Source organism: Mandrillus leucophaeus, unplaced genomic scaffold, assembly GCF_000951045.1.
Source record: "Mandrillus leucophaeus isolate KB7577 unplaced genomic scaffold, Mleu.le_1.0 Scaffold898, whole genome shotgun sequence".
Lineage (NCBI taxonomy): Eukaryota > Metazoa > Chordata > Mammalia > Primates > Cercopithecidae > Mandrillus > Mandrillus leucophaeus.
In genome coordinates, this window is record NW_012109785.1 from 602,914 (window position 1) to 614,717 (window position 11,804).

An 11,804-nucleotide genomic window follows, 5' to 3' on the forward strand; every position below is an offset into this window, starting at 1 on the left:
TTCCACTTTTAGGTACCTGCCTAAGAAAAACGGATGCATATGTGCACGCGCGTGCACACACACACACACACATACACAAACACAGATGTGTCCGATAATGCCCAGCAGCCTTATTCATTATAGCTCCACACTGGACACCAAAACAGAATAGTAGAGTCCAGAAATAAACTCACGCACTCTTGGTCAGATAAATTGTGACAAAGGGGCTAAGGAAATTCAATCGGAAGAACTAGATATCCATGTGGAAATATAAAATGATCCCCAGTGCTTACCTTACACTGTACATACATGTTAATTTGAAATGGATCATAGATGTAAAGCTACGTAACTTCTAGAAAAAAAATCGTAGGGGCAAATCTTCAGAGTCTTGCAGAAAGCAAAGGCTTTGGGAATCAACAATGTGAACATCGAAAACAAAGGGAGAAAAACAATTAGATTCCATCAAAATTAAAAACTTCTCTTTAAAAAGCACTTAATAAAATGGAAAGGCAAACCACAGATTGGGAGAATATATTTTAATACATATATGTGACCATATAAAGAACTCTCAAAACTCTGTCAGAAGACAAGCATCTCCCCTTCAAATTGGTCAAACATTGAATAGATACTACCAAAGAAGATGTACAGATGGCCAATCAACACATAACAAGATACTCCACGTCAAAACTCATCACAGAAACGCCAAAGCAACACTGCAGTGCGACACCTACTATTATACACCCGCCAGGCTCGCTAAAATTCAGAAAGTCCAGCAATCCTAAATGCTGAGGAGTACATGCAGCTGTTGTAACTGATACCCTACTAGTGGAAGTGTATATTGTACAACCGCTTTGGAAAAGCATTTACCAGGTTCTTACAAGTCAAACATACACTTCCAGTATGACCTAGCAATTTCACTTCGTGGCATTTATTTAAGAGGAATAAAAACGTATGTCACAAAAAATCTTATACACAATGTTCATAGCAACTTTATCCATAATATACAGAAACTGAAAAAAAAACTGGTGGTCAAATGTCCGTCAGCAGATAGAATGTATAAAAAAAAGTGTAGTGTATCCATCCAATGGAATAGTACACAGCAATAAATAAGTTAGCTGCTGATGCAAATACCAACATGGGTGATTCTCAGAAATGTGATCTCAGCAAAATATACCAGACACAGTGGGCCCAGAGGTAAGGGAATGGAGTCAATGACAATTTTCTTGAGTCTTAAAAGTCTAATGATTTTTTTTTTCTTTGGCTAGGCTTCACACTTGGTTGAGACCTGTCACTTCCTTCTTCTTTCTGATTTGTCCCTTTTGGAATGGGCATGTTTGTCCTATGCTTATCCAGCCACAGTATTTTGGAAGCAGGTAATGCATTTGGTTTTATAGCAGGAGAGGAATTTAGCTTCATAGTAAATCATACTTTGATTCTTACGTATACCTGACATAGACTATATTTATGTAAACTTTTGGACTTAGGGTGTATGTTAGAATTGGTTAAGCTTTTGAGACTGTTTGGATGGGGTTCATATATTTTGAATATAAGAAGGACATCAGTTTCAGAGTGGCAAGAGTACAGTGTTATGGACTGAATTGTCTTCCCCCCAAATTTTTATTTTGAAGTCTTAATCCCCACTACCTCAGAGAGGAGTGTATTTGGAGTTACGACCTTAAAGAAGCAACTAAGGTAAAATGAGCTCGGGCACAGTGACTCATGCCTGTAATCCCAGCACTTTGGGAGGCCAAGGCGGGTGGATTACCTGAGGTCAGGAGTTCAGGGCCAGCCTGGCCAACATGGTGAAACCCTGTCTCTACTAAAAATACAAAAAATAAGCTGGACGTGGTGGCGTACACTTGCAATCCCAGCTACTCAGGAGGCTGAGGCAGGAGAATCGCTTGAACCTGGGAGGCAGAGGTTGCAGACAGCTGAGATTGCTCCACTGCACTCCAGCCTGGGCAACAAGAGTGAAACTCCATCTCAAAAAAAAAAAAAAAAAAGTAAAATGAGGTTATATGGATGTATGGATGGGCTGGTGTTCTTATGTGAGGAGGCAGTTGGACACAAACAACACACAAACTCGGGGGTAGCCATCTGCAAGCCAAGGAGAGAAGCCTCAGAAGAAACCAACTCCACTGACCCCTTGATCTTAGACTTCTAGCCTGCAGAACTGTGAGAAAAAAAAATGTGTTTCGTGTAAGCCAGCCAGACCCTGCACTTACTTTGTTCTTATGGCAGCCCTAGCAAATGAATGCAGGTTCTAGGGCTTTGGCTGCTGCCAGTTTGGGGCTATTACAATTACGGATGCTGTGACCATTCATGTACAAGTCTTTGTATGGACATACACTCTCATTTCTCTTGGGAAAATATCCAGGAATGGATTGGCTGGGTCACATGGTAGATTTGTAACTTTTTAAATAGGCTGTTTCCCAAAGAAGCTGCACCACTTTACATTCTCATCAGCAGTCTATGAGAGTTCCAGTTGCTCTCTGTGATTAGACTTTTTTATCTTAGCCACTTCACTTAGTATTTTATGGTATCTTATTATGGTTTTAATTTGTATTTCCTAATTACTAACAATGTTAATACTATTGTTATGTGGTTATTTGCTACCGAGATTCCTTCTTCGATTAAGTAAATGTATGTTAAAATTATTTGTTCATTTGTTTATTTGGTTGGTTGTTTTCTTATTTCAAATTATGTGTGTGTGTGTGTGTGTGTGTGTATGTATATAGATGTAAGTCCTTCGTCAAATATATAATTTCCAAATTTACAAATATTTTCTTCCAATCTGTGACTTGTGCGATAGGTGGACAGCTTCCAGTAAAGCCCCCAAAGATCCCTGCCTCCTGGTATTCCACTGTTGTTTAGCCCACTCTCCTCAAAGGTGGGCTGGAGTCGGTTATTTTTCTGTAATAAATAGAATATGGCAAAGGCGATGATATGTCTCTCCCAGGATTAGGGTGGTTTTGTGAAGACTGAGGCTTCTAATTTGAGTACTCTTTCAAAATTACATCTCGAGGCCTTGAGACATAAGGAATGTCCAACTTTTTCTAGCTGGATTTTGAAATTACTGTGGTCCGATGGCCCCTCTGTGCCTCCCCTTCTCCCTGCCATCTACACTTTCTGAACAGGAATACCTGTAGATGTTATCCTGTGCCTGTCCAACCATTGTTGTATTGGATGTTGGGATCAGATAACTCGTCTCTTGAGTTTCACAGTTCTACAGATTGAGAAAAACTGTACTCAAGAAGCTGTAATTAGGAAATTACACCTGAGAAGCCTCATCCACACCTGGACCTAATATATATAATAAACTTTTAGACTTTGAGTTGGTGTAATAATGAGATAAAATTTTGGAGAATCTTGGTGTGGAGTGAATGCATTCTTTATGGGGGAGAGAAATAAATCAAATGAATAAAATACAGCAGAAATTATGTTATGTACTGTTACTTCTGTTTTTGGACAATTAAAAGGACTGTAACTTCCGTCTTGAGGTTCTCTGTCTCTCTCTCTCTTTCTCTCTCTCTCATTGCTTATTCTGGAACAAGTTAACTTCAGTTTCATGGGTCAGTCCTTATATGCTGCATAAGTGACCTTGGAAGTAGATTTTCTGAGGCCCGACCACGGCCAATGTGTGAGTTTGGAAGTGGATTCTCCACAATTGAAACTTGAGATGACTGCAGTCTGCACTGACACTCCAATCAAGAAAGACCTTGAGTCAGAACAAAGCTGCTAAGTTTCTCCTATGTTCTTGACACAGAAATTATAAGGCAATAGATGTTTTATTCTGTTCATCCCCTAAGTTTTGGAGGTAATTTGTTAAGCAGCAATAGATAACTAATAGCACTATTCTAGTTCCTTTTTCTTTCCATGTAAATGTAATAATTAGCTCATCAATATCCACAAAAAATGCCTGCTAGGACTTTGATTAGGATTACACTAAATCTGTAGATCAAATTTGAAATAATTGATATCATAATGTAGAATATTCCAATTTATGAACACAATTTATCTCTCCACTTATGTAGGACTTCTTTAATTTTTTTTATTGTTTTATAATTTTCCGTAAACTAAATATCCTTTGTTAAGTTTATTCTGAGGCATTCGATTTCTTTGATTCTATTGTAATTGGTACTTCTAAAACATTCAAATTGCAATTGTGTATTGCTAGTATATGGAAATATTATTGATTTTGCTTGCTGATTTTCTATCCTGAGATTCTGTTGAATTACTTATTTTTCTAGGAGTTTTTTTTTTTTTTAGATTTTTAAGAGATTTTCTATGCAAAAAATTATGCAGTCATCCTGGCCTACAGTGGCCAATTAGTTGAGACTCTGCCTCTGCTGAGCACCAGGACTCGGGGTTCTCCAGGGTCCTCTGTTACCACCCTGTCTGATCCTCCTTACCCACAGGACGGGACCAAAGCCCAGAAGTCCCTCAGGGGGCCCAGTGGGGCAAACAGGAGACAAGCAGAGGATCTAGGAGCAGACCCAGTGGCCTCAGCAAACTGTCCTCCAGGCACGGATGTAAACTCCTGGGTGCAGAGCTCCTCTCTTGGACCAACCCCTCCTGACGCAGCCCCAACATTCTGGCTGAGGAAAAGTGACCTAATGGAACAACTCTTGCTTTGGGGAACTTGGGGAACTGGATCCCTCGGCTCCACCCCAAGTTCTCCATCCAAAAGGCCCATGACCTTGGGCAAGTCACTCTTTCATTGTCATATATCCAGTAATAAGGTCATCTCTAAATTCTTCTCTGCATTTTTTATGGCCAGCAAACATGCTTAAAATTCTCTATTTTTTTTTTTGAGACAGAGTTTCGCTCTTGTCATCCAGGCTGGAGTGCAATGGCACATCTCAGCTCACTGCAACATCTGCCGCCCGGGTTCCAGGGATGCTCCTGCCTTAGCCTCCCGAGGAGCTGGGATTACAGACATGCACCACCACACCTGGCTAATTTTTGTATTTTTAGTAGAGACAGGGTTTCACCATGTTGGCCGGCTGGTCTCGAACTCCTGACCTCAGGTGATCCACCTGCCTCGGCCTCCCAAAGTGCTGGGATTATAGGCGTGAGCCACTGTGCCTGGCCAAGTTCTCTATTTCTAAAAAATTCAAAACAAGCACCTGCTTGAAAAAATCCAAACTATAAAGAAGTGACTAAGTGAAAAGAGACCTTCCCACCTTTCCCTACAAAAAGTTAGCCCTCTTAACAATTAGGCTGACTCTGCAGGGGGGTGTGTGTGTGTGCACGTGAGTTTTACTTTTGTCTTTTTAAAAAACTGATGATGATATTCATTATATCTTCAGTTTGATTCTTTTTTCACTAACTCGATGCCATGCACATCTTAGTTTTTTCTGCCTTTGAATGGTCTATTGTAATTTATTTGTGTATCATATTTATGGACCTTGGGGTGATTTTTTTCCCTGTCGTAAATGATATTGCAAAGCGTGTTCATGATGTTCTCATGGTAACATTCCCATAGGCCAGCAATTGACTTTCATGCCAATTCTCTATTGCACTCCAAATAATTAGTGCAACTTCTGCCATTGACACATAAAAACATGGATTTGTCTCGCCTCACTAGTACGTAATATCACCAGTTTAAGAAATTTGTATGTATTGGGAGGCCCGGGTGGGAGGATCAATTGAGCCAGAAGTTTTAGGCCATCTCTACAAAATTTTAAAAACTTAACCAGGTGTGGTGGCATATGCCTTGTAGTCCCAGATACTTGGGAGGCTGAGGCAGGAGGATTGCTTGAGCCTTGGAGTTCAAGGCTGCAATGCACTGTGATTGTGCCACTGCACTCCATCCAGCTGGCACAACAGCAAGACCCCAACTCTCAGAAGAAAAATGTATGCATCTAACATAGTGTGATGGTTAATTTTGTGTATCAACGTGACTGGGCTACTGGGTGCCCAGATACTTGGTCAAGAATTATTCTGAGTGTTTCCGTGAAGGGGCATCAGATGTGTTTAACAATTAAATCCATAGCTAAGTAAAGTAGACTGACCTCCATAATGTGGGTGGGCCTCATTCAATTAATTGAAGGTCTAAATAGAACAAAAAAGCTGACCCTTCTCCATGTAGGAGGGAATTTCTCCTGCCCAGCTACCTTTGAGCAGGGACATCTGGTTTTTTTACTGCCTTCAAATGCAAATGGAAGCATCAGCTCTTCTTGGATCATCAGCTTGCTGACTGCCAGTCTGCAGACTTGTCAGCTCCAAAACTCTGAGTCAATTTCTGACAATAAATCTCTGTGTGTGTGTGTGTGTGTGTGTGTACATAAATATATGGACAGATACACCGTAAGATATACCCATAGATATATAAGACACATATATTCTCTTTCTCTGGGGAACCCTAATATGCATGGTACCTCATTTTTAATGAACGTAACTGTATTCGTTAGTGTGGCTGGTTGTCTTTTCTATACTTCTGGGCCATTCGTGTTTCTACTTCTGTCATTTGCTCCTGTACATTCACACATTCTGTCTGATGGTGATGCAGTCCTGCTTGGGGACCATGACTGGAATCAGATGAGGACGGGAGGCTACGCCCAGGGAGTGCCTCCTTCCCTGCAGACCCTAGCCCCAGGCCCAGGCACACCAGCCATGTCACTGGGGTCAACGGCTTTGCAGGGTTGCTTTCTCACCCTTTGCAGAGTTGCTTTCTCACCCTGGGGCAGAGCTGTTTCCTTTTGTTTTAGTTTGGGGCTTTAAAAGTTCTACCCGACCTTATGCAGGAGTAAATCCTGGACTCCACACTGGGTCCAGTTTCCAGCTGGGCAAGAAAATTTTCCATGTAGTGCTCCGTCTTTGCCGTTGCATTGTCTACTTTTTCTTTGGCGATAATGTTTCACTTTCCCACTGGATTGCTGAGTTTCTTCTTATTGAATTGTATGAGCTCTTTACATAAAAGCCTTATGGGCCCTTTATACTCCTCAGAGTAAATATGTAAGGATATTTTTCACTTTTACAAATAAAAATAGAGGCTCCCATTTTTCTTGAACCAGGGGTAAGAGAAATATGGCATTTCACTTAACCACATGAAACACTTCAATACAACTTTAATGGTAAGTGCCAATTGACATGAGTTTAGAGTTGAAAGACGAGAGAGGTGTAGACTGGAATAAACGTCAAATAAAGGCTGTAACTACAGCTTGCCTCCAGCCAATTATTGCTGGCTATCAACACAGGCTCTGTGTTACTAGCTCTTCTGAATTGCCAAACAAAACAGAAGTCTTGATTTTATATTTTTTAGATACTGGAAACCAATCGAAGTTTTATTTTATTTTATTTTTATTTCAATAGCATTTGGGGTACAAGTGGTTTTTGGTTACATGGATGAATTATATATTGGTGAATTCTGAGATTTTAGTGCAGCCATCACCTGAGTAGTGTATGGTGTACCTCATGTGTAGTTTTTTCCCTGGCTCCTCTCCCACCCTCCCCCTTCTGAGTCTCTAAAGTCCATTATGTCACTCTGTATGACTTTGCATACTCATAGCTTAGCTCCAATTGATAAGTGAGAAAATATGGTTTCGGTTTTCCACTACTGTGTTACTTCTGCCTGCAACTCCACCCAAGTTTCTGCAAAAGACATTATTTTATTCCTTTTAGTGGCTGAGTAGTATTCCATGGTATACATATACTGCATTTTCTTTATCATAAGTCAGTGGACATTTAGGTTGGTTTCACATCTTTGCAACTGAGAATTGTGCTGTTATAAACATGTGTGCACAAGTGTCTTTTTCATATAATGGCTTCTTTTTCTTTGGGTAGATACCCAGTAATGGAATTGCTGGATCGAATGGTAGATCTACTTTTAGCTCTTTAAGGAATCTCAATACTGTTTTCCATAGAGGTTGTACTAATTTCTATTCCCACCAGCAATGTATAAGCATTCCCTTTCTCCTACATCTGCGCCAGCATCTATTGTCTTTTGACTTTTTAATAAAGGCCATCCTTGCAGGAGTAAGGTGGTATCTCATAGGGGTTTTAATTTGCATTTCCCTGATGATTAGTAATGTTGAGTATTTTTCCATAGGTTTTTGGCCATTTGTATATCTTCTTTTGAGAAATGTCTATCCATATCCTTTGCCCACTTTTTAATGGAATTATTTGTTCTTTCTTGCTGATTTGTTTGAGTTATAGTTTCTGGATAGTTCTTTATTCAATGTATAGTTTGCTAATATTTTCTCCCATTTTGTGGGTTGTCCGTTTCCTCTGATGATGATTATATATATATACATATATATATATATGTATATATATATTTTGCTGTGCAGAAATTGTTTAGTTTAATTAGATCCCATTTATTTATTTTTGTTTTTATTGAATTTGCTTTTGGGGTCTTAGTCATGAATTCTTTGCCTAGGATAATGTCAGGAAGAGTTTTTCCAACATTGTCTTCTAGAATTTTTATGGTTTCAGGCCTTATATTTAAATCTTTGTTCCATATTGAGTTGATTTTTGTGTGTGGTGAGAGATAGATAGGGATCCAGTTTCATTCTTCTACATGTGGCAAGCCAGTTTTCCCACTTCCATTTATTAAATAGAGTATCCATTCCCCAATTTATGTTTTTGGGTGCTTTGTTGAGGATCAGTTGGCTGTAGGTATTTGGCTTTATTTCTGACTTCTCTATTCTGTTAAATTGATATATGTACCTACTTACCTACTTTTATACCAGTACCATGCTGTTTTAGTAACTATAGCCTTATAGTGTAATTTGAAGTCTGATAATGTGATGCCTCCAGATTTGTTCTTTTTGCTTAGGATTGCTTTGGCTATTCAGGCTCTCTTCTGGTTCCATATGAATTTTTGGATTTTTTTTTTCTAATTCTGTAAAGAATGATGATGGTATTTTGATGAGCATTGCATTGAATCTGTGGATTGAGTTGGGCAACTTGGTCCCTTTCACAATACTCATTCTTCCAATCTATGAGCATTTCCATTTGTTTGTGTGATCTATGATTTCTTTCAGCAGTGTTTTGTAGTTCTCCTTGTAGAGGTCTTTCACCTCTGGTTAGGATATTCCTATGTATTTTATTTTATTTTTTGCAGCTGTTGTAAAGGGGATTATGTTCTTGATTTGATTCTCAGCTTGGTCACGGTTAGTGTATAGCAATGCTACTGATTTGTGTACACTGATTTTGTAACCTGAGACTTTACTGAATTTGTTCATCAAATCTACATGTCTTTTGGAGGAGTCTTCAGGATTTTCTAGATATACAATCATATCGTATACAAACAGTGATAGTTTGACTTCTGCTTTTCCAGTTTAAATTCCCTCTGTTTTTTTCTCTTGTCTGACTGCTGTGGTTAGTACTTCCAGAACTATGTTGAATAGAGGTGGTGAAAGTGGGCATCCTTGTCCCTGTTCTCAGGCAGGGGGATGCTTTAAACTTTTCCCCATTCAGTATGATGTCAATTGTGGGTTTGCTTTCCATTATTTTGAGGTAGGTCCCTTTTACACCTAGTTTGCTGAGACTTTTTATCATAAAGGGGTGCTGGATTTTGCCAAATGCTTTTTCCACATATATTTAGATGATCATATAGTTTTTAATTCTGTTTATGCGATGTATCACATTTATAGACTTGCATATGTTAAAGCGTCCCTGCATTCTGGGGATGAAACCCACTCAATCATGATGAGTTATCTTTTTGATGTGCTGTTGGATTCAGTTAGCTAATATTTTGTTGAGGATTTTTGTATTTATGTACATCAGGGTCTATAGTTTTCTTTTTTTTGTTGTTATGTCCTTTCCTGGTTTGGGCATCGGCATGATGCTAGCATCATAGAATGATTTAGGGAGGATTCCTTCTTTCTCAGTCTTTTGGAATAATTTTGGTAGGATTGGTACTTTTTCTTTGAATGTCTGGTAGAAAGCTGTGAATCCATCTGGTCCTGGGCTTTTTTGTTGTTGTTGTTGGCAAAGTCTTAAATTACTGATTCATTCTTGCTGCTTGTTTTTGGTCTGTTTAAGGTTTCTATTCCTTCCTTATTTAATCTAGGAGGGTTATATGTTTTCAGGAACTTGTCGAATCCCTCTGGGTTTTCTCATTTATGTGCATAAGGATCTTCATAGTTGTCTCAAGTGATCTTTTGAATTTCTGTTGTGTTGGTTGTAATGTCTCTAGTTTCATTTTAATTGAGCTTATTTGGGTCTTCTCTCTTCTTGATTAATCTAGCTAATGGTCTATCAATTTTGTTTATTGTTTCAAAGAAACCAGATTTTTGTTTCATTGATCTTTTGTATTTTTTTTGTTTGAATTTAATTTAGTTCTGCTCTGATATTTGTTATTTCTTTTCTTCTTCTAGCTTTAGGTTTCGTTTGTTCTTTTTTCTCCAGTTCCTTGAGGTGTGACATTCGGTTGTCAATTTCTGCTCTTTCAGACTTTTTGATGCAGGCATTTAGTGCTATAAACTTTTCTTTTAGCACTGCTTTTGTTGTATCCCAGAGGTTTTGATAACTTGTCTCAGTATTATCATTTAATTCAAAGAATTTTAAAATGTTATCTTTATTCCATTGTTAACTCATTCAAGAGCAGATTACTTAATTTCCATGTATTTGTATAGTTTTGAGCATTTCTTTTGGAGCTGATTTCTAGTTTTATTCCATTGTGGTCTCAGAAGATATCTGATACGATCTTGATTTTTTAAATATATTGAGACTTGGCTGGGCATGGGGGCCCATGCCTATAATCCCAACACTTTGGGAGGCCAGGGCGGGTGTATTGCTTATGCTCAGGAGTTCAAGACAAGCATGGGCAACGTAGTGAAACCCCATGTCTACCAAAAAAAAAAAAAACTTAGCTGGGTGTGGTGGCACATGTCTGTGGGCCAGCTACTCAGGAGGCTGAAGTGGGAGGATTGCTTGAGTCTGGGAGGTGGAGGTTGCAGTGAGCAAAGATCTCGCTACTGCACTCCAGCCTGGCTGATAGAGTGAGGTTCTTTCTTAAAAAAAAAAAAAAATTATTGAGATTTGTTTTATGGCTTATCATATGGTCTATCTTGAAGAATGTTCCATGTGTTAATGAGAGGAATGTGTATTCTTCAGATCTCGGGTAGAATGTTCTGTAAATATTGTGAAGTCTATTTGTTCTAGCATGTCATTTAAGTCCATTGTTTCTCTATTGACTTTCTGTCTTGAAGATCTGTGTAGTGTTGTTAGTGGTGTAGTGAAGTCTCCCATTGTTACTGTTTTGCTGTCTGTCTCATTTTTTAGATCTAGTTGTAATTGTTTTATGAATTTAGGAGCTCCAGTGTTAGGTGCATATAAATTTAGAATTGTAACATCTTCTTGTCAAATTGATCCTTTTATCATTATATAGTGACAATTTTTGTCTTTTTGTTATTTTTGCTTCAAAGTCTGTGTTGTCTGATATAAGAATAGCTACTCCTGCTTACTTTTGATTTCCATTTGTGTGGCATACCTTTTTTCACCCTTTTACCTTGAGTTTGTTTAAGTCATTCTGTTGTTAAGTGAGTCTCTTAAAGACAGCAGATATTTGGGTTGTGATTTGTTATCCATTCTGCCATTCTGTATCTTTTTATTTTATTTTATTTTTTCACTCTGTTGCCCAGGCTGGAATGCAGTGGTGCAATCTCGGCTCACTGCAAACTCTACCTCCCAGATTCAAGTGATTTCTCCTGCCTCAGTCTTCCAGACCATTTACATTCAACGTTAATATTGAGATGTGAGGTACTGTTCTCTTCATCATGTTAATTGTTACCTACATAGTTTGTGTGTGTGTGTGTGTGTGTGTGTGTGTTACTGTTTTATAGGAACAGTGAGTTTTAAGCTTTCAAGAGGTT